Source organism: Sciurus vulgaris (genome assembly GCF_902686455.1).
Source record: "Sciurus vulgaris genome assembly, chromosome: X".
Classification (NCBI taxonomy): Eukaryota; Metazoa; Chordata; class Mammalia; order Rodentia; family Sciuridae; genus Sciurus; species Sciurus vulgaris.
In genome coordinates this window covers 71,958,755-71,985,178 of record NC_136471.1, presented here as the reverse complement: position 1 = coordinate 71,985,178, position 26,424 = coordinate 71,958,755, and the positions used below count along the sequence as shown (strand labels likewise).

Below are 26,424 nucleotides of genomic sequence, written 5' to 3'. Positions count from 1 at the left end.
ATGAATGAGCTCAATGCAATGAACTTTCTTCTTAGCACTGCCTTCACAAGTGTCCCAGGGAATTTGATATGTTTTATCAGTGTTCTCATTTATCTTTAAGCATATTATTTAGTCTCCTGGTGTTGATTTCTAATTTCATTCCAGTACTATCAGGCAGAATGCAGGATAGTGTCTCTATGATTTTGTATTAGCTAAGAGTTGCCTTGTGGCATAAGATATGATCTATTTTAGATATGGTTCCATGTACTGCTGAGAAGAGAGTATATTCACCCTTCAATGGATGAAATATTCTATATATGTCTATTAAGTACAGATTATTGATAGTATTATTTAGTTTGATAGTTTATTTGTAAATTTTTGTTTGGAACATGTATCCAGTAATGAGAAATGTGTGTTAAATTAACCAGTATTATTTTGTGTGGTCTATTTGATTCTTGAAGTTGGGAAGGGTTTGTTTGATGTACATAGGTGCTCCACTGTTTGGGGCATAAATATTTACATTTGTTATGTCTTGTTGATATATAATTCCCTTAAGCAGTAATCTATGTCATTTTTTGTCCCCTCTGACTAACTTGGGCTTGAAGTCCACTTTATCTGATTTGAGGAGAAAAATATTTGGTTGTTTGTGTGGTCCATGTGAGTGATATGTTTTTTTTCCCATCCCTTTACCTTCTGTCTGTGGATGTCTTTGCCTATGAGGCAAGACTCTTAGAGACAGCATGTTGTTGGGTCTTGTTTTTTAATGCAATTTCCCAGTCTATGTCTTCTGATGGATGATGGATGAGCTTAGGCCATTTACTTTCAATGCTTTATTGAGATACTATTTGTATTCCAGGTTGTTTTGATTTATTTCTGGTCTTAAATTTGACATAGTTTCTCCTTTGATGATCTTTTCCTTTAGTAAAGTTCCTCCATTTGCTCATTTTCACTTTTTTTTTTTCCTCCTCATGGAGTATTTTGCTGGGAATGTTCTCTAGTGCAGACTTTCTAGTTGTGAATTCTTTTAACTTTTGTTTATCATAGAAGGTTTTTATTTCATCTTCAAGTCTAAAGCTTAATTTTGGTGGATAAAAATTCTTGGTTGGCATCCATTTTCATTTTTTTAATTATTAGTTTTTTAAGTTATGGATGGATACAATACCTTCACTTTATTTATTTATTTTTATGTGGTGCTGAGGATAGTGCTTCACATGTGCTAGGCAAGTGGTCTAGTTTGTTGGTGATACTTTCCATTGAATTTTAAATTTGGTTTATTGATTCCTTCATTTTGAGGATTTCTATTAGTTTCACTTTAATAATCCATTTATCTTTATTGAAGTGATCTTTCACCTCCTGATATTTATCTCTGGTTTTACTCCTTAAATCATGCCGCATGTCACAGATCAATTTAACATGTACGTTCTGAACTCCATCTCTGACATTTCTTCTACCGTGTTGTCAATGGACTCTATTATTGAAGCATCTCAGTTTGTTTGGGGCACTTTTTTCCCTTTTTTATGTTGTTCATGTGTCTTCCTATCTAGCCATGTGGATCTGAGTTAGTACAGTTTCTACCCTGTAGAGTTGAAGTGTCTCTGAAGGTTTCCACTACCTCACCTTTAAGAGGGAGATCAATATTATCAGGACCCAATGCAAACCATATACAGCCTTAAACAAAATAGCTTCTATTAAGATGTCAGACTCTTCACTCCCACATTGTTCTGAAGGCTGAGCACTGGAGTCTGTGCCTGTCACAGAGAGCTGTTCTGTATTGGTTGGATCAAGTTCAGGCAGTGAGTGCTGTGGGCTGGCCACACAACTTTGAGCACTATGCCAGGTTGTCGATTAATGAGGGTTTGGGAGACTGGTGAGTGGGGAGTCAGAGGGCCCTGTTGGGTGTCAGACTGATGCCAGATCTGGAAGGACCAGAGGATTGGTGGGTGCTGGATTGTGGAGGTAGTAGGGAAATGGGCTAGTGCTGAGGTCCAGGGTAGCATCAGGCCCAGTGAGTGCCAGCCCAAGTTGGCCCTGGGAACTCATGGGTGCCAGACTGACTGGCTGGACAAACTGAGAGCAAGATGTCCTCACATTTCCTCCAAACTTCCAACCTGCTCCAGCCAGCCCTGTCAATACTTCAGGACTCATGGAGTTGGGGAGGACCAGGCATACTCCAGCCCTTGCAGCAAGATGGTGACCACAAGCACAACCAGCAGGAAGACCCAGAAGGTGCAACGAAACTCACAAGAGCCTTGATAATTTACCTCCAGGCCCCAACAGAGGCAGCCACATCCTGAAAAAGCAGTGGTAACAGCAAACCTGCAGGCATCTTGATATTGGGCTTCCAGGACCTGGATGGTGTCCCAAGATGGAGGCTACCATGTCTTGAGATGGCAATGGCAGCAGTGGCAGTGTCCCCTTTTATTCTTTCAATACTTAGTAAATGGAATTGTTTTCCTAATTTGCTATTCTGGTTGCTCCCTATTGTATTTAACAGAAATATAATCAATTTTCTATGTTTCTTTTGTAACCTGTTGTATTACTAAATTTATGTATCTGTTCTCATAAGTTTTTTTGATACTCTGGATTTCAGTAGTGTTTGTACTGATATTTCCTTTTCCTACATCAATTTTGTTAATTTGAGTCTTCACTCCCTTTTGATTAGTTTGGCTAAGGGTTTATCAATCTTGTTTATCCTTTAAACAAATCAACTCTTTGCTCCATTAACCTTTAGTTTTTTTTTTTTTAATATTCTACATTTCATTGATTCCAGCTTTAATATTAATGATCTCCTTTAGTTTACTGATTCTGGTGTTGTTACTTACTTTTCTAGGACTTTGAACTATAATATTTGATTATTTATTTGGTTTCTTTTTAGGTTTTTAATGTAGGAAACTAGTGTTATACACATTTCTCTTAGATCTGCTTTCATACTGTCCCAGAGATGTTGATAAGTTATATCAATATTCCCATTTTTGCAAGAATTTTTTAATTTCTCCCCTGATTTCCTCTCCTATTCTTTTGTCATTCAAAAGTGTAGTATTTAATTTCCAGATGTTAGAATGTTTTTTTGTTTTTTATGATCATTAATTTCTCATTCCATTCCTTATGATCTGATAGGATACAAAAAATTATGTCTATATTTTTTACTTGTTAAGTTTTTGAGATCTAAAGTATGATCTATTTTATAAAATGCTCCATTTTCTGCTAAGAAAGTAAATTAATTGATGTACAAAATATTCCATTTATATCTGTAAATTTTGTTTGATTAATAGTATTTTAATTTCAGAAGATATTTACTTAGTTTATATTTGAGTGATCTAGCCAATATTAGGAGGTATGTTGAAGCCATCCACTATTTTGGTATTGTGGTTTATTTCATTATTCATAATGAAAAGAGTTTTTTTCATGTACATAGATGTAATATTGTTTGGGGCATAAACATTTATTATAATTATGTCTTGTTGGATGATGCAGGTAGCTAGTATGAAGTGACTTTCTTTGTCTCTTCTAATTAATTTTGGATTGAAGTTAATTTTGTCTGATATGAGAAGAGCTAACCCTGTTTGTTTACAGGTACCATTTTCATTGTATATTTTTTCCCATCCTTTCACCTTCAGTCTGTGGATGTTTTTACCTGTAAGATGTGTCTCTTGTAAGCAATATGCTGTTGGTTTTTGCTTTTGTTTTTGTTTTAGGGACTGGGGATTGAACACTGGGTACTTAACCAGTAAGCCACATCCTCAGCCTTTTTTCGTATTTTATTTAGAGACAGGGTCTCACTGAGTTGCTTAGGTCCATTAAGTTGCTGAGACTGACTTTGAAGTCCCAGTCCTCCTGTCTCAGGCTCCCAAGGTGTGGAGATTAGATTTTTTGTGTCACCATGCCTGGATAATTATTTTTTATTTTTATTTTGAGGCAGAGTCTCACTAAATTGCTGAGGGTCTCCCTAAGTTGGTGAGGCTCTCCTTGAAGTCGTGATCCTCTTGTCTTGACCTCCTACATCTCTGGGATTACAGGTATGTCACACACCCAGCTTGATTTTTAATCCAATCTGCCATTCTGTGTCCTTTTATTGAAAAGTTTAGATCATTATATGTTATTATAGAGATAAGTTTTTATCTCCTGCCATTTTGATTCATTGCTGATGTGTAATTCAGACTTAGTTCTGGTTTCATTTACTATTCTTCTAGTGTACTGCTTCCCTATCTTGACTTTCCTTTTATTTTTATATTTTATTCTTCATGAAACATTTCACTGAGTATCTTTTACTGAAGGCTTTCTGGTTACGAATTCTTTGTAGCTGTTTATCATAGGTGTTTATTTCATTCTGAATTCTGAAGGATAATTTTCCTGGTTATAGTAATCTTGTTTAGCACCCATTTTCTTTCAGAGCATGGTATGTATTATTCCAAGCCTTTTTGGCTTTTAGGATCTAAGTTGAAAAATCAATTGAAATACAAATTAGTTTACCTCCAAATGTGACCAAACATTTTTCTCTTGCAGCTTTTAAAATTCTGTTCATTCTGTATGTTAAGTGCTTTCAGTATAATGTGTCTTGCAATATATCTATTATGTTTCTCTTTATTTGGAATGTTAAATGCATTTTGTATTTAAATTTCCCTTTCATCCCTAAGATCTAGAATATTTTTTAATATTATTCTAATATTATTTGAAAGAAAAGATTGAGAAAAAGTTTGTATTTCAGTGCCTTAATCTACCCTAATGATTCCTAAATTTGGTCTCTCGATGTTACCCAGATTTCTTGCATATTCTGGTCATGGTCCTTAAACATCTTCTATTCATGATTATCTTTATTTTCAAGATTATATACTTCATCTTCAAGTCTTGAAAAAATTATTTAAAGCAGACTAATATATTGGTGATGCTTTCTATTGAATTTTTAATTTGATTTGTCAAATATTTTATTTCCAGAATTTCTGTTGGGTTCATTTTCAGAATATTTATCTTGTATTGGAATGATCTTTCACTTCCTGTATTTTCTTTCTAATTTTACTCCTTATGACTTCTGTCTTATTTAACATGTAAACTATGAAGTTTCTAAATTCTTTCTATGACATTTTTTTTCCACTGTGGTGTGGAATGATTCAGTTGTTGATAAGCTATGTGCTGATTTTGGTGGTTTTTTTCCCCAGCTTTTTCATATTGTTTGTATACTAATCCATACATTGGGATGGTTATTGCATCTCCTTTCAATCAAGGGACTACTTGATGAGCTTTTTTATCCTGAGAGCCCTGAGTTGCGTGAGTATCCATGTTTTGAGAGTTTAACTCAATGTGTGGTCTCTGCTGATCCCCAAACCAGCACCTTTTTGAGAGAAGCCACTGAACCTTATTGACTACAATCACTTTTGAACCAAGTCATATACTAGTCAACCTAATAAATAGAAAAGAACTTGTTGATATTGTCCTCCATAGTTCCTCTAATTCAGGTACCAATTTTTCATAAATTTCTGGAACATATTGAAAAATTTGTTATTAAATATATTAAAATTTCTATAACATTATATGCAGGTTGAAGTGGGGCAGATGAAAGTTTGGGCAAAAGAAGAGAGAAAAAGAAAGATAAGTTAGAAAAAATACACTCCAAGGAAAAAAGGGGAAAAAGACAAATGGGAGGTATTTGGGGGTAGTTCCAGTTAATGTAAGAGGAGAATGGTGGTAAGAGGAGCAGGTATAAACTAAGGTTAGGAAAATAAATTAGAAATAATTATTCTAACTAATGCTTTAATCTATTAGAAGAAATACATTCAAATGGGTTGATGTTACAATGTTGGCTCTTAGGATAACAAATATCAAAAATATAAAGAATAATACATATTATCAAACTTGATGTTAGATTTATTTATTGTAACAATGCCAAGGTGAAAAAAGTTCTTTTGATTCTTGATTTGACTTTCATTAGGATTTGAAGATATTTAGAAGATATTTAGATAATGTCTGTCATTCTTTGAATCCTTCCAAGGATGTTGGAAGCGGTAGCCACTCCTCAAATTGCTATTGACCTCCAACCAGCCAGTTCTTATTTTTCTGATCAGGGGCCTGCAGCAGACTGTTCAGAGGGTCCACTGTTGTATCTGTTGTTTCTAATGTGTGCAGGAGTTTAGAATGCAGGGCTGTGGCTGTGATAACTGTGGGCTATCCATGTAGCTGCTCCTCTCTACAGGATCCTTTTCCTCATGGTGTAGAAACTGGTAGCTGTCTAGTGGCACAAGTCCTGTGGGTGTGGATTCTGCACAGGTGATATGTGGTACAGAAATGTTCTGCATGACTGATGTAACTCACTGTGGTTTGTACTTACTACTAAGTAAATTGACTCAGCAGGTTTACCTGAGTTCTACCTTCCATTGCCCAATGTTGTGAAAGGAAGGTGCTGATTCCCTCTGCTGCCTGAGGCAGGGTCCAGAGACTTAACACTCAGCACTTGTGGTCAAAGTTCAGCCTGGGAGCTGGGTCAGGCTGTGAATTGTTGCTTTCTGCTGCCTTGGAATCAGGCGACTTTCTGCCTTGACTGACCTACCACTGGCTATAGTAACTTCCTTTTAAGCTTCCTGGGTACTTAGGAAACTTCAATTTGCAGCCTTCTGCCAGCCGCCAATTACTGCCATGATCCAGGAATTGTCCCTCTATGCCACTTGATGTTTAGGTAGCTTCTGCCTGGCAGAGGTTCCATGAAGACTGCAGCCGTGATCAGGGAGATATTCCTTCTAGGCTTCTTAAGACTCAGGCAACTTCCAACTGTGCCTGATCCCAGTCTCAACAGGTGGTTGCAGTGACCCTGTTTGTTCATCTTTCCCCTTTCCTCTGTTTGGGGTCAAAACTGCCTTGCTGTTTGGATCTGAGCTCTCACTTTCACTGCCACAAATTGCAAGTTTCTGCTCCATCTATGCCTGGAATCCTGTGGAGGTTGCAAGGAGTGCTGAGTTGGGTGAATACATCCCAGACAGGGCTGCTCCACCCCACTCTCTGAGGGAGGGGGGTTTCAGTGATTTTGTGATCCCTCTACAACTTATTTCTACATGAATTCTTTAAAAATTCCATTGCACAGATACACCCTCTGTTTTAATTTGTTGCCATCTGGGGTGGGGAGATGCTGTGTTGATTTAAGGGGATGATTGATCAGTTGGGGCTCCACATAATGGCTGTGAAGGCCAGCATGGGTTCCTATTCATGATTTGGTTTTAAACTGCTTGATCTACTTCAAAGACACCACAGGTCCCATCAAACATTTTTTTTTTTCCTGAATTTCTTTCCAAATTTTGTTAATGGTGTGAGTTTACCTGCTTTTCCACTCCCTCTTTTTCTATCTGTTGTCCCTCCCCATTCCTTCACTCTGGTTCAGGTTTAGGGTTAGGGAATTCTGCATTTATTCCTAATCTAGTAACTGATCTTCAGGTCTCTCCAGGTTTCAGACTTTGTAATATTGGGTCATAAAGCATTATGTTGTCACCTAACCCTCAGATCAATTACTCCTTCACTGCATCACTTCTGTGTTGTGGTGAGATGGGGAATCACTGCCTAACTTCATTCTGCCATCTTCAATCCCTCTTAATTCTTACAAGATTTTATGTTGTCTTTTTGTCTAGATGTGTGAATCTGATTTTCATACTTAGAGTTCTTCAAGTTTTTAATGTGCTCAATGATATTTCTGAATCAAATTTCAGTCTTTCAGTCATTAATTCTTCAAATATTATTTTGTCCCTTCCTCCCTCTACCCTCTTCTTCTAACCCAGATTTCATGTATATTCTTTTGCTTAATGATGTCCCACATTTCTCTAAATCTCTGTTATTATTTTTCCTCATTGTTTTTCTCTATGTTCTTCGTGTTAGATGGACCATATCTAATATCAATTGTGCTTATTCTTTCCTCTTTGATTTGAAGTCTACTCTTAAACTCCTCTTAAAAAATTTTAATTTTGGTCATTATTTATTTCTTCTCCAGTATTTTTACTTGTTTCTTTTTTTATAACCTCCTTCTTATATTTTATTATCACTGTACTCTAACAACTGAGGTTTCGGCATCATGTTTTTCTTTAATTATTTAAAAGTTCATTTCTTTATTTTTAAAAAATATTTATAATTATTTTAAAATCTTTGTTTGCTAAGTTAAATGTCACTGAAATGTTGTTTCTATTATCTATTTTTTCCTTTGCGTGATTCATACTTCCCTGTTTCTTTGCATGTATAATACTTTTTAAAACTAGTTAATTTAGAAAACATATTGTAGCAAATCTAGATATTATACACTTTCTTGAGTTTTCCATGTGACTTGCCAGAGGTTCAGTGAAGTGTACTTTCCCCACAATGTGTTGCCTCTGGTGTTTCTTTCCAGAAAGTCATAACCTTGAATGTGCATAGTAGTCCAAACACACTTTCCTCCAGGGATGACTGTGATTTTTTCTGGGTTATCTTTAAATATCTCTTAAACATTAAACAAATCTTCAAATATATTTTTCAACAACTAAACATGTCCATGCCTATGCCAATGCCTATGCCCATGCCTATGTTTAGTTGTTGACGATTTGTGTTGTTATTACACTTGTATTGGAGCCTTCCATATGTGCTAGCCAACTGTTCAATTTTACTTGAAGCTTCCCCTGGGCACAATTTCCTCACATTGTGTTTCAACTAAAGTAGAATTCCTTTGTAGAGATTTTGAGGATTATTGTGACTCAAGCATGGCTCTTGGTAGTTGTCCTTGGTCTCTTTCTCTCTGTGAAATTTATAAATGCTCTAATATTCCACTTTTCATTTTTATGAAGCTACCAGACCATTTTAATTGCTCACCACCAAAATTTTCATTGTTTCCAAAAGCACACTTAGGCTTAAAGTATTCCACATCTGTTACAAATAATGATTTTCACCTTAAGAAGAGCATTGTCTATCTATATTTTTATTACCTGACATTCCTTCTAAAGAAGGCTTTAATTAGTACTCTGAACCTGGAGATGTATACAATGGCTTGCTTGACTTAGAGCACTTACTACTCCAAAATAAGCAGACATATGAATAGGAGTGATATCCTTTTTTTTTCTCAGATTATCTCTATTGTCTGGGAGCCCTTTCCTTTGAGCAATATGGGAAAACAATAATTTGTGTCTTCACATTGTGTAGAGTATCTTCTCTATAAGTGTAGATAAGGTGGAAGAAAGGAACTTTGATTGCTTGGAATAGAGCTTCTGGATTCCACTGGGAGAAAAAATCTTGACTGTTTGCTTTTCTCAAGGAGAATCATAACCATACAAGTTTAGTTCAGTAGATTGATAATTCTATTTTCTTGGAAATCACTTTACATAGTAGAGCTTTTGTTATACTCAGTTTTGTGTGGACAGGGAGAATGTTGTGGATTGAATGTATCTTATTTTTCTTAGAAAAGATTTCATGGATTTTTTTGAATTCATATTTCTCCGTTTACTATGAACAATTAATTTACAGAGAATTTAAGCTCTATTTCTTAAAAATAATTTTACCATTTATGGTTGCTTTGTGAAGAGAGGGACCATGGAGCTCCATATGACCCTGTTATGGAAGTAATTTTTTCAGGTAATCATTTAGATACAAATTGGAATTTTTTATTATTTAGACATATTATATATATATATATAATATATATCAGGCACTGTTTTGGATGCTGGGGTCTCAGCAGAGAACAAATATACAACAGAATTACTCTAACAGGGTTCATGTTACAGGATGAGATAATAACAATAAACAAGTATACAAAGTGTTATTTTACATAATTATTTAAAAATTATTTGTTCTAATTAGTTATATATGAGAGCAGAAGGCATTTTAGGCAAATTATACACAAATGGAGCACAACTTCTCATTCCTCTGGCTATTCACGGAGTTCCTGCTGTGACGGGTCTCCCTGATGTGTCTGATTGTCCTCCGCCGGGAGGGCTGGGAACGGTCGGTCAGTCGGCCCTACCTATCCTGGTCTGACCTTGTTGGGGAGTGTCCCCTTCCCTTGTTGCTGGTCGAAAAGAGCAAGGGGGCTTAAGACCCCAACATCTGGCGCCCAACGTGGGGCCCCTCAAGGCTGAACTGCAGCCAAAGCGAAGAGGCAGTTTCGAAACGGAAAGTACCAGCAGATCGGGCCAAGCGAGTTTCGAGGTAAGGCATCCCCGAAAAGATGGGGCAAACACACACCACTCATGGTGATCCTGCGCTCTCAGCTCTTAGACTATGCTGAAGAGTAGGGGCTTGAGTTGTCTCATACACGGGCGGAAAAAGCCTGGGGCACCCTTGGGTGGCCCCTTGGCTTCCTGCCGCTAATCTTTTTGACTGGTCCACATGGGATCGTGTAAAACAACTTGTTAAGAAGAGGGAAATCAATTTAGGGGAGGGTCCCCCATTGAGAGTCTGCCCTACATTATCTGACCTTAATGCCTGCTTCTCTCCAGGACCTCCCAAAGGGGGCTCCAAGTTTCTCCCCAAAGAGCCTCCACCTAAAGAACCGCCGGCTCCTCCCATTGCATCTCTTTCCAGAAACTTGCCACATAGTAAACAACGTTGGTAGACCTTTAAAGAGCCCAATCCATCTCCATCCGCCCCCCCAAGGTTGAGGAACCATGAGGGCAGCCAGCCTCTACACATAGGGAGGGCCCACTACCGCCCCAGGGAGGTTAATTGCTGCCATCTTGTATTCTGGGGCCACATCAGACTCCAATGAAAGCCCTCGCCCTCCTCCTTCCAGACAGTGAGAAATCTTCCCGGTGGCCATTTTATGATACTGGGCAAGAACTCACAGACTCTAACCTACCCCCTCCCTGTATGGCTTTTCCGGTAAATGTTAAAATGTTAGTTTGGGAAGGAATGACTACCGATCACAAATTGGCCCGTGCTCCTTGGGAAGGTGGATTGTGGCTACCAAAGATATTGGCACACAGCTTCTGTGAGTGAGTGGGCAAATGGAAAGGGATTCCTTATCTCCCCTGGCTATTCACAATGCAGAGTGTATGTGTATGTGGTATAATAATGTCCATCTCATTCCACCATCCTTCCCACACCCCAACCCCTTCCCTCCTCTCACTCCCTTCTGCCCAACCTGAAGTTCCTCTACTCTTCCCTAGCCCCCCCCCATTATGTATCATTTATCAGAGAAAACATTCAACTTTTGGGTTTTGGAGATAGGCTTATTTCACTGAGCATGATATTCTCCAGTTCCATCCATTTACCTGCAAATGCCATAATTTCATTTTCTTTAAGGCTGAGTAATATTCCATTGTGTATATATACCATATTTTCTTTATCCATTTTTCTGTTGAAAGGCATCTAGTTTGGTTCTATAGTTTACCTATTGTGAATTGAGCTGCTATAAACATAGATGTGGCTGCATCACTGTAATACGCTGATTTTAACTCCTTTGGGTATAAACCAAGAAGTGGTATAGCTGGGTCAAATGGTGGTTCCATTCCAAGTTTCCTGAGGAATCTTTGTACCACTTTCCAGACTGGTTGCACCAATTTTCAGTCTCATCAGGAATGTATGACTATTCCTTTTTACCCACAAACTCACTTAATGCTGCTTGTATTCTTGATAATTCCCATTATGACTGGAGTGAGATGAAATTTCAGAGTACTTTTGATTTGCTTTTCTCTAATTGCTATAGATGTCGAACATTTTTTTCATATATTTGTTGATCAATTGTATTTTTTCTGTGAAGTATCTGTTCAGTAACAATAATATAAAGAGAGATCCTACAGAATGGGAGAAAATTTTTATCACATGCACCTCAGATAGAGCACGAGTTTTCAGGATATATAAAGAACTCAAAAAACTTAACACCAAAAAAAAACAAAAAACAAAAACAAATAACCCACTCAATAACTGGGCTATTTTATATAATATTTACTGATGCAAGTCTATTGTCAAGTTACTCCAACAATAGTAATTCCTACTTTTAAACCGCAGTTGTGGTAATTTTTTTACAGAAGAAGTAGGAATCTATACTGTTTTAAGGATTCAAATTCTATTTGTTTAGGCCTCAATATGATGACTAAGATTCTTTGATTTTCTTGGAGATTTAGTCTGTTGTCCATTCATTAATTCTATTAGAGAAATTTTTGCTTCTCTAAAGACAGTAATCTTTTATGAGTGATCCTAGTAACTACAATGATGACTTTAATTTTTGTTTCAGTTGTCAAGTCAGAAATGTTCTGGAATCTCTCTCTTCTGATTATCATGCCCAGTTTTCCCAATGAAAGACTCAGATGCTCAGATTAATCCTAGTTTTATGTTGTTATTTTTTGGTTGTTGGTTTTTGCACTGCATTATGTCAAGGGGCACTTAATCACTGAGCCATATTCCCAGCCTTTATTTATTTTTTGTTTATTTATTTATTTATTTAGAGACAGGGTCTTGCTACATTGCTCAGGGCCTTGTTAAACCAGTTTTATGAGCAGGTAGCATGTAGAATTTCTCGTTCAGGTTTCATGACCTGAATAATGAGGTAATAATTCCCATCATATTCCTGTTTCAAAGCATCTTTTTATTAGTCTTACCCTGATTTATTGCCTGTTACATTCAGGTCACAAATACATTCAACACTACATTAATATCTGGGTGTTTATCCCTGAAGCTCCACATTATTTACTTTATTATTTGGTATCTGTTCTCTTAAATGCACTAAATTTTTTCCTGATTATCATTTATTCAAACACCACTTCTACCTTTATCTCCATGAGCAGATTTCTGAATAACCAACTTGGTCATGTTGACAAAAAATGAATAACTACTGTTAATCTTCAACTTAATGGCAATGCATACCATGTTATTGTGGGAAATTGAAGTATTTTCCTTTGTTACAAAATTGAGAATCATAATTGAAATATTAATGTAAAGATATTCTCATTGAATAAATGTTCAAATGGTGACACAATTTACCTATATGACTTTGCCATCATTAAATTATCACTATATCTGTTTATTCCCATATACAATCACATACAAATCTACTAAATGGGAAACTTTAAAAACTGATAAATACCATTTTTAGTGCATTTAAGTTATATATAATAGTGTCCTTCATTTTTACATTATCATAAATGCTTGTATAACATTTTGCTTGTTCTCAATTCTGAGAACTTTCATTTTCCCTCAATTTTTCCCTCACCTTTTTTTACTTTCTCTACTCAACTAGTCTTCCCTCTATTTATTTGCTGTTTTATACTGGTGCATAACAGATATACAGAGAAAGGAAATTCACTGTGATTTATTTGTACATGAATATACAATAAGTAGGTAAATTTCACTCCACAGTTGCTCCTGGTATATATGCTTCCTCATTTCCTCTCAGACCTTTACTGTACTTCACTATTCTCCTTTTAATTTTAATGACATATCCTTTCCCCCTCATTCCTCTCTAGCTTCTACAAATGAGAAAAAAAAAAAAAAAAAAAAAAAAAAAAAAACATTTAGTCTTTGGATTTTGAGTGTGGATTATTTCACTTGGCATGATTTTCTCCACTTCCAAATGTTTACGGTCAAATGATGTAATTTAATTTTTATTTGTGACTAAGTAAAATCCATTGTATGTATGTACGTGTGCATATATCACATTTTCTTTATCCATGTATCTATTTATTAGCACATAGACTGGTTCTATAACATGGATCTTGTGATATTCACTGTTATGAACACTGTTGTGCCTTTATAATATAGTATGAGGAATTAAAATATTTGGGGTCATATGATGATTTAAAATATTTTGGGTAAATACCAAGAAGTGGGAGAGCTGGGTTGTATGGTCGTTCCATTTTTCACCTTCTGAGTAATCTCCATACTGCTTTCCAAATTGGTTGTAAAATTTGCAGTCCCAGCAACAATTTGTGAGTGTATCAGTTTCCCCACAGGCTCACCAGCAATTATTGTTTTCTTGGTGATTGTCATTTTAAACTAGAGTAAGATTAAATCTCAGTGTAGGTTTAATTTGCATTTCCCTGATTAATAAGGATGCTGAACATATTTTCATATATTTGTTGGCTACTTCTCTTGTGAGAAGTGACCATGTAGTTCTTTAACTATTTATTATCATTTTTGTGTTAAATTTTTAAAATTTTTTATGTATTATGGATATTAATCCCCTGACAGAAATGTAATTGGCAGAGATTTTCTCCCATTCTGTAAGCTCTCTCTTCATGCTTTTAATTTTTTCCTATGCTCTGCAGAAAACTTTTAATTTAATACCATCCCACTTATTGATTCTTAGTTTTATGTATTGAGTTTTTTGAGTCTTATTTAAAAAGTAGATGCCTGCATCAATATGTAGAATCACTGATGCTATGTTATCTTCTAGAAGTTGTAGCATTTTTGGTCTAATTCTTAGGTCTTATACCCACTTTTATTTGGAACTTACCTCAACATTGTGAAGGCTATTCATGATAAACCCAAAGCCAACATCATACTAAATGGACAAAAACTGAAAGCATTCCCTCTAAAACCAGAAATGAGATAAGGATGTGTACTCTCACCATTCCTATTTAATATACTTCTTTAAATCTAGCCATATCAGTCAGGTAGTAGAAGGAAATTAAACAGGACACAAGTAGGAAATTTAAAAGATGCAATTATTCTTATGAATTTTACTGTCCAAATTTGTATAGTTCAATGCCATTTCTAAATGCAAATATGATATTATTTAGTTCATATGTAAAATTTAAAAGTTGATATTTTATAACCTACATATGAATATGTATTGTTTCAGGCCAGAACATTAGAAATAATTTAAAAAAATCTTTCCCACCTATTTTTATTTATCTTCTTATATGCACATGTTCTACCAAAATATTCTATGTTCTGCTTTCTGATGAGTAAAATAGGAGGGAAAGGAAAAAGATTTATAAATTTTCCTATTGTTCTGTATTTTCTATTTCTTCATTTTCCATGTCAGTGGTTGGCTGTTACATTGAATAACAAAATTAAGGAATTATATGGTAGGAATAATGTGTTCATACTTCTTAGAAAACCATTGTTTCTTTATTTTACATGCATGTTATATATTTTAATCTGATCATGTTCCTTCTCCATAAACCATTAGATTTCACTTTCAAACACAAGTTCAAACAAATTTATTTAAAAATAAGCAATTCAATATTAAACTAAGGATGGTCCCTTCTCAACACATAGTCCTGTTTAATAGCATATTCATGGAGCTAGCCCTGGTCCCAAAAATCTATCAGCCAGTGAAATAAAAATATATTTGTAATGTTAAAACCTAGTCTAACTGTTTAAAGCAAATCCCCATTTCAACCATCAAAAGTATTTCTCTGCTTTCTGGGAATTTATTAGAAGTCTATCTCACATTTCATGATCACAAACAGCATTTATTGTTTTTCCCTTTTTATATCACTGTTTACCATTTTGTCTGATGTCAATGTTCTTAATGAGATTAATTCTGCAGATGATAGTTGATGACTCTATGTACATCATATAAGTGGAATTTGCATTTTTTGTGCCTATTGTATGCCTTGAAAGTCCCTTCCAAATCTTAAGGAAAAACATTTCAGCGTTCCCTATTCAGTATGATTTTAGCTGTTGGTTTATTATAACTGGGCTTTAGGTTGTTGAGAGATATCCTTTGCATGTCTAAATCAGTCAGCATTTTTTATCATAGGGGATATAGAATTTTATCAAATGCTTTTTAGGTCACTATGGAGATGTTTATGTTGTTGGTCCTTTATTCTCTGGATGTAGTGTACCATATTTGAATTTGTTGAACCTTACTTTCAATACTGGAATGAATCCACTTGATCGTGAGGAATAATGATTTTAGCAAATAATTTGATTTGGTTTTCTAGTGTTTTGTTGAAGAGATTTACATCTATCTTCATCAATGATCTTGACCTATATATTCCTTATTTCATTGTGTCTTTGTCTGGTTTGTGTGTTAGGATAACAATGGACATATAGAACGAGTTTGGAAGAATTTGGCCCTTTTGAATTTTTTGAATAATTTAAGAAAATTGGCATTAGGCATTCTTAAAATGTTTGGTAGAAATCAACAGTGAATTCATTTGGTATTCACTTTTTCATGCTGGTAGACACCTTATTAGTGATCAATATTGTTACTCATGAATAGACATTTCATTATTTCTGATTCTTCATGATTCGATCTTAGTAAGGTATACATGTTTCTAAAGCTATTCGTTTCTTATAAGTTAACAAATTTGCTTATGTGTAAATGCTCATAATAATTTCCATTGAGCCTTTAAAATTTGGTGGCATCAGGTTCAATGTCTCCCTTCTCATTTGTAATTTGCTTTTTGTGAATTTTGGTTTTTTTCTAGGGTAATCAGGTTTATATCAATTTTGTTTATCTTTAAAAAAAACAGCTCTTCATCTGGTTAGTTTTTCATATTTTATTTTAGTCTGTGTTTTACTTATTTCTGTTCTGATCTTTATTCTTTTTTTCCTTTTAGCAGTTTTGGATTGGTGTCATATTATTTTACTATCTCTTTGAGATTCAGAGTTTCTTTATTTGAATCATATAGAAAAATATATCTTAAACAGATCAGTAACAAATAATTAGATTGAAATAATATTATAAAATACCCCAACAAATAAAAGCATAGGTCAGATGACTTAACTGCGGGGTTCTATGAAATATTTAAAGAAGTACAAACAATTCTTTAAAAATTATTCAAAAATTGTACAGAAGCAATTCTTCTAAATTCATTTTATGTGGCAATCGTTATCTTGATACCAAACCAGACAGAGCAACTACAAAAACCAAAGCAACAATACCAATATACTTGATGAACACACATGCAAAAACCCTCAGTAGAATACTAACAGAGCAAATGCAATAGTATATTAGAAGTTGTATTCTCTATGATTGAATGGAATAAATTCCAGATATACAGGATGTTTAGCAACAAACGAGATACACCAAATCAACAAAACAAAGGACAAAACCATATTAACATTTACATAGAAGTAGAAAATGCATTTGATAAAATTTAATATTCTCTCATGATAACAAATTTCAACAAGTTATATATAGAAAAAATATACCTCAACATAACAAAGGCCATGTAAGACAAAATCTAATGTCATATTGAATAGAGAAAAGTCAAAATCTTTCTCTCCAAGATCTGAAAGAAAAAAAGGATACCAACTTTCACCACCACGATTCAGCAGTTTTTGAAATTATAACCAGAGCAATAAGGCAAAAGAAAAAAACAAAGGGTAGCCAACTTGTAAAAAAGGAGGTCAAACTGTCATTTTTAAATGTAATCATTAATTTCTATAAGACTTTTTGACAGCTCAGAAATGGCAATTATCAAGGATACAAGCAACAATAAATGTTGGCAAGGATGTGATGAAAAGGGTGCACACATACATTGCGGGTGGGACTGCATATTAGTGCAACCCTTCTGGAAATCAGCATAGAAATTCCTCAAAAAATGAGGAATTGAACAACCATTTGACCCAGTTATCCCACTCCAAAGTATTTAAATTTAGCATACTATACAGTGACACATTCATATCAATATTTATAGCAGCACAATTCACAATATCTAAACTATGAAACCAACTTAGATGCCCATAAACAGACAATTGAATAAAGAAATTGTGTATATATAGGCAATGATGTATTACTCAGCCATAAAGAAGAATGGCTTTATGATATTAGCTGGCAAATGGATGGACCTGGAGACTAGCATACTAAGTAAAATAAAGCAATCCCAAAAATTCAAATGTCAAATGTTCTCTCTGATTTGTGGATGATAACATACAACAAGAGGGGTGGTGAGAGAAAGAACAGAATTTGTTTGGATTTGACAAAGCAGAACAAAGGTAAGGGAGGGGGAACAGGATTACAAAAGATAGTGGAATTAATTGGACAAAACTTCCCTATGTTTATGTATGAATACACAATCAGTGAAACTCCACATCATGTATATCCAGAAGAATGGGATCCTAATTAGAATAAGGTATATTCCATGCTTGTATGCTTTTATAAAAATAGATTATACTACCATTTATAACTAAAAAGAACAAATGAAATAATTTCAAAAAAATGAAACATACCCAAGGATAAATAAGGGATAGGGTCAAATTAAAAAGAATTACACAAAAAAAGAAACAAGAATGTGAAGATTTAGCCTACAAAATGGAATAAAATATTTGCCAACCATTCTTCTGAAAGGGGATTATTAACCAGAATGCAAAAGTAACTAAAAAAACTTGGCAATAAAATGAATAGACTTTCAGTGGAGTGGACAAAGGTGAATGATGGGAAGGGAGGAAGGATGGGAAAATGGAAAAAGAAAAGAATATACCACAGTGAATCTCACCATTATTTACATCCACAAGATATTACTTAAAAAAAAAACTATGGGTAAATGGCAGAAAGATCATAGAGGGTAGAGAGCAGGGGGTGGGAGAAAGGAAGGCAAAGGAGAGGTACTGGGAACTGAATTAGAACAAAATATACTCCATGCTTTTATAATTATGTCAAAATGGATTTCACTGCAATGTATAACGAAAAAGAACCAATAAAATTTTAAAAAATCATCAAATCAATAAAAAAGCAAGTTATCTAAACAGACAGTTCTCAAAAGATGAAATGCAAATGGTCAAGAAAACATTCAACATCCTTAGACAAGCATGGAAATGCAAATCAAAACTATGCTGAGATTTTTGTCTCACTCCAGTTGAATTGGCAATCATCAAGAATACAAATAATTATTGCTGGAAACAATGTGGGGAAAAAGGTATACTTACACATTTTGGGGGACTGCAAATTAGTACAACTTTGTAAAGCAGTATGAAGCTTCTTCAAAAGTCTAGGAATGGAATGATCATATGACCCCACTAAACAAATCCTTGTTATCTATCTAAAAGAACCCAAATCAACACAGTATCATGATATATGCATACCAATATTTATAGCAGCGCAATTCATAACAGCCAAATTATGGGACCAGCCTAGGTTCTCAACGTCCTCCACATAAATAAATTGTCATATATATACACAAAAGTGTTTTAGTCACCCATAAAGAAGAGTGAAATTATGTTATTTGCTTGTAAATAGATAGTATTGGAGGACATCTTGCTAAGCAAAGTACACCAAATGCAGAAAGTCATGGGTTAAATGTTTTCTCTCCTAGACTGAAGCTACAGAGAAATAAGGAATATGAGAGGGGGTATCATGAAAATATAAGGGAGAACAATAAAGTAGGAAAGGGGATTGAGGGGGAGAGAGGAGAAATGGGAAAGAAAATTTCAGAATGAAACTGGCCATATGATGCTGTGTGAGTGTAAGAATGTATTATAATAAATTCTGCTATTTTATATAACTATTACTCATCAATTTAAATAAATAAATAGGAGAAAGACAAATAGAATAGAGGAAGGATATTAGGCAACAGGAAGAGAGGAGGGAAAGGGGTATAACTGGGGATTGGAATGGCACAAATTATGTTACATACATTTGTAATTATTTCAAAATTAACTTCACACTTATGTATAAATATATTACACTAATAAAAACAACATTATAAGAAATTAAATGTATTCGCTGTTTGCATATATTACTTTATTATTTCTTTTTAGTTATATATGACAGTAGAAACCATACTGATACAATTACACAAGTATGGAATATATCTTATTCTCGTTAGGATCCCATTATTTTGGGCATATATGGTTGTGGAATCACTTAAGTATTTTCATATGTCTACACAGGAAAATTATTGTAGATTTATTCTATTGTCTTTCCTATTACTATCCTTCCTTCCATCTCTTCTATCCCCCTTTGTCTAATCTTCTGAGCTTCTTTTCTTCTCCTCCTATATTTTATTGTGGTTTAGCTTCCACATACTCGCAAAAACATTTGGTCTTTGGTTTTGGGATTGCCTTATTTCACATAGCATGATACATTCCAGATCCATTTGCCAGCAAATGTCATAAAGTCTTTCTTCTTTAAGGCTGAGTAATATGTCATTATGTATACATACCATAATTTCTTTATCCATTCATCTGTTGAAGGGCATCTAGGTTGGTTCCACAGCTTAGCTGTTGAGAATCATGCTGCTATATAAACATTGATGTGAATGTGTTGCTGTAGTATGCTGATCTTAAATCCTTTGGATGTATGCCACAGAGTGGGATAACTGGGTCAAATGGTTGTTCTTGTCCTCAGTTTTTGATGAATCTCCATAGTGATTTCCAGAGGAATTGTACCAATTTGCAGTCCCACCAACAATATGAGCACTCCCTTTCCCCACATCCTTGTCGATTTTTAATTTTATTTCTTGTGCTATAGGAATCTTGTTAAGGAAGTCAGTTCCTGAGGCAATATGTTGAAGTGTTGAGACTACAATTTATTGTAATGTGTGCCAGGTTTCTGGTTTAATTCCTAGGAATTTGATCACTTAGTTATTTTTGTGCAGGGGAGTAATAGGGGTTAACTTTCATTCTATTACATATGAATTTCCAGTTTTCCCAGGACCATTTGTTGAAGAGGCTATCTTTCCTCCACTGTATGTTTTTGGTGCCTTTGTCTAGTGTGAGGTTACTGTGTTTGTGGGTTTATCTCTGTTACTTCTATCCATTTCCATTGATCTTCTTGCCTATTTTGGTGCCAATACCATGCTGTTTTGTTACTATAGGTCTTTAGAATAATTTAATTTCTGGTATTTTGATGCCTACTGCTTTTTTTTTTTTATTTCACTAAGAATTTCTTTACCTATTGTGGTTCTGTTGGTTTTCCCAAATTAATTTTATGACACCTTACTCTATTTCTATAAAGAATGTCACTGGAATTTTGATGGGAATTGCTTTGAATGTGTATAGTACTTGTGGAAGTCTGACCATTTTGAAAACATTAATTCTGCCTATCAAAGAACTTGGGAGGTCTTCCCATCTTCTAAGTCTTCCTCAATTTCTTTTAGTGTTCTGTAGTTTTTTATTGTGGAGGTCTTTCACCTTTTAAAATCACATTGATTTCTAAGTGCTATATATACTTCCAGACTAGCACACTAAAGAACATCCTGCTATTGGTATCCCTCCCTCCTTCCAGAGTTCTGCTTCTATTTGGAAACATCTCACTCCTTCTACTCTTGCCTTCTGTTGTCTATGAATTTCTATCTTTAGATTTGTGAGTCAAGAACCTTGAAAAATTTGGCTATGAGACACAGGGGTCTGCTGCAATATATGAGGGCATAGCCCACTATTAGTGCTGCAACAGATTTACTGGTTTTAGAGACCTGCAGCTTATGCAGACCCAACCTGCTAGAAGAAGCAGAGAAACATTTATTTTACTATTACTAATATCTAATAAATTGTATCACTCAGTGAAATATCACTTAAAGGGAATCTGGTACACGTGCATAATCAAATTACATTAATAAATAAAAAATAAAGTCCTGTTACTTCTAATATCAAGGAAATTTGAGATCATTATGTTAAGTGATCTTGGCATAAAAAAATGTATACTCAATTTTCTAACTAACATGTATGATCTTAAAAAGTTGATGCCTTAAAATTTGAGCATATAGCATTAGTGATGGGGGAGAGAGCTTGATCAATGAGTACTAAATTATAGTTTGACAAAAGGAAGAATTTCGGGATTGCTGCTCTTTGGTGCAGGGACTGTAGATAATAAATCATGTTTTATTTCTAAAAGCTACAAGAAAGGTTTTTGAAAATTTTCACCATAAAGAAATGAAGAATGTTTGAAGGGACAAATCAGTTAGATCTGATTTAATATTACATAATGTATATATGTATCACTACATCATACAATATACTGTAAATATATATACATTCTCTTTTATGTTAATTAAAAATTTATTCAGTTTTATTTTAAAAATCAGAAATAATATGCAAAAATGAGCCATGTTAGAAAAATTATGTAAAAAGAAATTAAGGTAAAATAAATTCACAGATACTTTATCATCAAGAAATTATGTGAGAAGATGGTTGACTTTTTCTATAAATAGCCAGATAGGAATTTTTATGTTTCCATGTCGTTTTTCCCTATAACTAATACTCAATACTGTTTTAAAATAAAATAACCATAAAAAAAGACATGGGCATGGCTGTTCTGTGTTCCAATTAATCTTTATTTTCAATGCTAAATTAAATTTCATATACAAATTAATAACCAAATGGGAATTTTACCTGTGGATTTTTAATGATAATCAATTTATCTATAGGTCTTCCCTATGACTGTACCATATTTTGTAACTCAACCTTTTAGTAAGCTTTGAAATGTGAAATTACATATTTTCCAACCTTGTTCTTTTGCAAGATTTTGTTGCCATTCGAGATAAATAACTTACATTTCCATGTTAATATTAAGATCATCATATCAAGTTTGACAGAGATGACTGAAATTCTGATAGAGATTATGTGGAATATATAGATCAACTTGGGAATTATTGCCACTTAACAACATTAGGTATTCTGAACTGTGGACATTAAATGATTCAATTTATTAGTTCTTTAATTTTCTCACAAACATTTCATACTTTTCAATGCACAAGCTTGCATTTTGTAAAATATATATTTTATTATGTATGATGCAATTATAAATAGAATTACTTTTATAATTTAAATTTTGATTTTCCACGGTTAGTGCAGTGGCACTATAATTCCACAAGGTAGAGACTCTACTGCCTCAAAATCAACTGTTCAATGGGTAGACATACAAACAACATTAAAAAGCAAGGGAACAAATCACCTCCAACAAGTCAAAAATGCCTCAGAAACAGAATCCAGGAATACCACTGTGGAGGAAATATCAGAGAAGAAATTTAGTATGTTCATGGTTAAACTGATCTACAAAGTAAAGGATGATGTAAGGGAGCAAATACCAGGAACAAAATATCACTTCCTTAAAGAGACAGAGATTCTGGTAAAAAAAATAGAAATTCCTGAAATGAAGGAATCAATAAATCAAATAAAAAACTCATTGGAAAGAATCACCAGGAGACCACCAGGAGACTAAACACTTGGAAGACAAAGTTTCAGGCAATGAAGATCAAGTATATAATCTTCAATATGAAGTTGAGCATGGCAGAAAGATGTTAAGAGACCATGAATAGAAATTCCAAGAAATATGGGAAAAGAAAGACTAAACTTAAAATTCATTGGGATAGATGAAGTCTCAGAGATACAAATCAAGGGAATGCATAATATTTTCAATGAAATAATGTCTGAAATTTTCCCAAACATCAAGAATGAAATGGAACATCAAATACAGGAAGCTTACAAGACTCCAAATATGCACAATTACAACAGATCCACAAAACACATATTATTATGAAGATGTCTAACACAAAAAATAAGAATACAATTGTAAAGACTGCCAGAGAAAAAAATAAAGTAACATTTAGAGGGAAACCAATTTGGATCTCAGCTGATTTTTCAAACCTTAACACTAGTAAGTATTGGAATGATATATACCAAACTCTGAAAGAAAATGGATGCCAACCAAGAGTACTAGTCCCTGCAAAACCAAGCTTCAAATTTGACACTGAAATAAAAATCTTCTATGATAAACAAAAGTTAAAAGAATTCACAAGCAGATAGTTTGCACTACAGAACATTCTCAGCAAAATATTCTATGAAAAACAAATGAAGATTAAAAATGAAATCCAGAAAATGGGGGAAATACATTAGGGGAATAGTCAATTAAAAAAGAAACTATTTCAAATTAAAAACCAGATATAATTCAAATTGACAAGGAAAACTCATTCATCAGAAGACATGGCAGACTGGATTAAAAAAGAAGACCCAACAATATGCTCTCTCCAAGAGACTCACATCATAGGCACAACTATCCAGACTGAAGGTAAAAGAATGGAGAAAAATTTACCATTCTCATGGATCTTACAAACAAGCAGGGGTTTTTAATCACATTTCTGATAAAATGGATTGCATGTCAAAATTAATCAGAAGGGACAAAGAAGGCCATTTCATACTGCATAAGGAAACTATACATCAACAAGACATATCTGTCTTAAATATTTATGCCCCTAATAATGGAGCATCTACATACATAAAACAAATCCTTCACAATCTCCCGAATCAAATAGATCACTACAAAATAATACTGGGTGACATCAACAAACTTCTCTTACCAGTTCAAAGATCTTCAAATAAAAAACTAAACAAAGAAGCCATAGAACTAAACAATACAATTAATAATTTAGACTTAACAGACATATATAGACTATGTCATCTATCAACAAATGAATACACTTTGTTTTAAGCAGCATAGGGAACATTGTCTAAAGTAGACCACATCTTAGTTCACAAAGAAATTCTTAGAAAATACAAAAAATAATTACAGATAATACCTTGCATTCTATCAGATCATAATGAAATGAAATTAGAAATCAATGATAAATAAAAAATAGAAGCTAACTAACACTTGGAGACTAAATAATACACTATTGAAAGACAGATAGCTGAAGAAATAAGGGATGAAATAAAAAAAATACTGAGAGGTAAATGAGAATAATGAGACAACATATCAAAATCTCTGAGACCCTATGAAGGCAGTTCTAAGAGGAAAGTTCATTGCATTGAGATCATTCATTAAAAGAATGGAAAATCACCAAATAATAATGTAACTTTGAGCCCTAGGAGAAAGAATAAACCAACACCAAAACACAAGAAGATAGTAATAAAAAATCAGAGCCAAAATCAATGAAATTGAAACAACAACAACAACAAAAAAATAAAAATTGATGAAACAAAAACTTGGTTCTTTGAAATAATAAACAAAATTGATAAACCCTTTGCCATGCTAAGAAAGAAAGAGGCTCTCTGCTCCTCCCCATTCGACAGGCAGTCGCTTCCTCTCAACTTGTGCAGTGCCACCTGCATCCCTAAGGCACGATGTTGAAAGTTGGAGTGAATGGATTTGGCCGTATTGGGCGCCTAGTCACCAGGGCTGCTTTCAACTCTGGCAAAGTGGATATTGTTGCCATCAATGACCCTTCATTGATCTTAACTACATGGTTTACATGTCCCAGTATGATTCTACCCATGGTAAATTATATGGCGCAGTCAAGGCTAAGAATGGGAACCTTGTCATCAATGGAAAGTCCATCTCCATCTTCCAGGAGCAAGATCCCACCGACATCAAATGGGGTGATGCTGGTGCTGAATGTGTTGTGGAGTCCACTGGTGTCTTCACTACCATGGAGAAAGCCAGGTATCTTTTGAAGGGTGGTGCCAAAAGGGTCATCATCTCTGCCCCTTCTACTGATGCCCCATGTTTGTGAAAAGCTTGAACCATAAGAAGTATGACAACTCTCTCAAGATGGTCAGCAATGCCTACTGTACCACCAACTGCTTAGCTCTCCCACCAAGGTCATCCATGACAACTTTGGCATTTGGAAGAACTCATGACCACAGCCCATGCCATCACTGCTATTCAGAAGACTGTGGATGACCCCTCTGGGAAACTGTGGTGTGATGGCCATGGGGCTGCCCAGAATATCATCCCTGCATCCACTGGAGCTGCCAAGGCTACTGGCATGGTCATCCCTGAACTGAATGGGAAGCTCACTGGCATGGCTTTCCGTGTGCCCACCCCCAATGTGTCAGTTGTGAATCTGATCTATCACCTAGAGAAAGCTGCCAAATATGATGATATCAAGAAGGTGGTGAAGCAGGCATCAGAGGCCCCCTCAAGGGCATCCTGGGCTACATGGAGGACCAGGTTGTCTCCTGCAGGTTCAACAGTGATATCCACTCTTTAACCTTCAATGCTTGGGACAGCATTGCCCTCAACACCCACTTTGTCAAGCTCATTTCTTGGTATGACAATGAATTTGGCTACAGCAACAGAGTGGTGGACCTTGTAGTCCACATGGCCTCGAAGGAGTAAGAGCCCCTGGACCATCTGCCCCAGAAAGAACACAGAGCAAGAGAGAGGTCCTCAGCTTTTGGGGAATTCTTTCCCCTAACTCAGTCCCTTAACACACTGAGAATCTCCCCTCCTCCCAATTTTCATCCCAGACTCCCTGAAGAAAGTGAGGGGCTTAGGAACCCCTACTGTCACATACCATCAATAAAGTTCACTGTACCTCCCTAAAAGAAGAAGAAAGAAAAAGAGAGAGAAAACTCAAATTACTAAAATTCTTAATGAAAAAGAAATATCACCACAGACACTTCTGAAATATTCAGAATCAACTTTGAACATTTATGCTCCAATGAAATAAAAAATCTTGAAGACATTGACAAATTTCTAGAGATATACGACCCACACAAATTGACTCAAGGGGACATGGAAAATTTAATCAGATCAATTACTAGCAATGACATTGAAGACACTATCAGAAGCATAGCAACAAAGAAAAAACCTCAGGATCAAATGAATTCTCAGCTGAGTCCTACGAGACCTTCAAAGAAGAATTTACACCAATACTCCACAAATTATTCTATGAAACAGAAAAG

General features: G+C 34.8%; 1 pseudogene across 1 annotated transcript; it reads left to right on the top strand.

The window, feature by feature from the left end:
- The first annotated feature begins 24,843 nt into the window (after positions 1 to 24,843).
- On the top strand, positions 24,844 to 25,897 carry LOC306650891 (glyceraldehyde-3-phosphate dehydrogenase-like; annotated as a pseudogene). Its single transcript has one exon. The product of its transcript is annotated as a glyceraldehyde-3-phosphate dehydrogenase-like (transcript).
- The last annotated feature ends 527 nt before the right edge of the window (positions 25,898 to 26,424 follow it).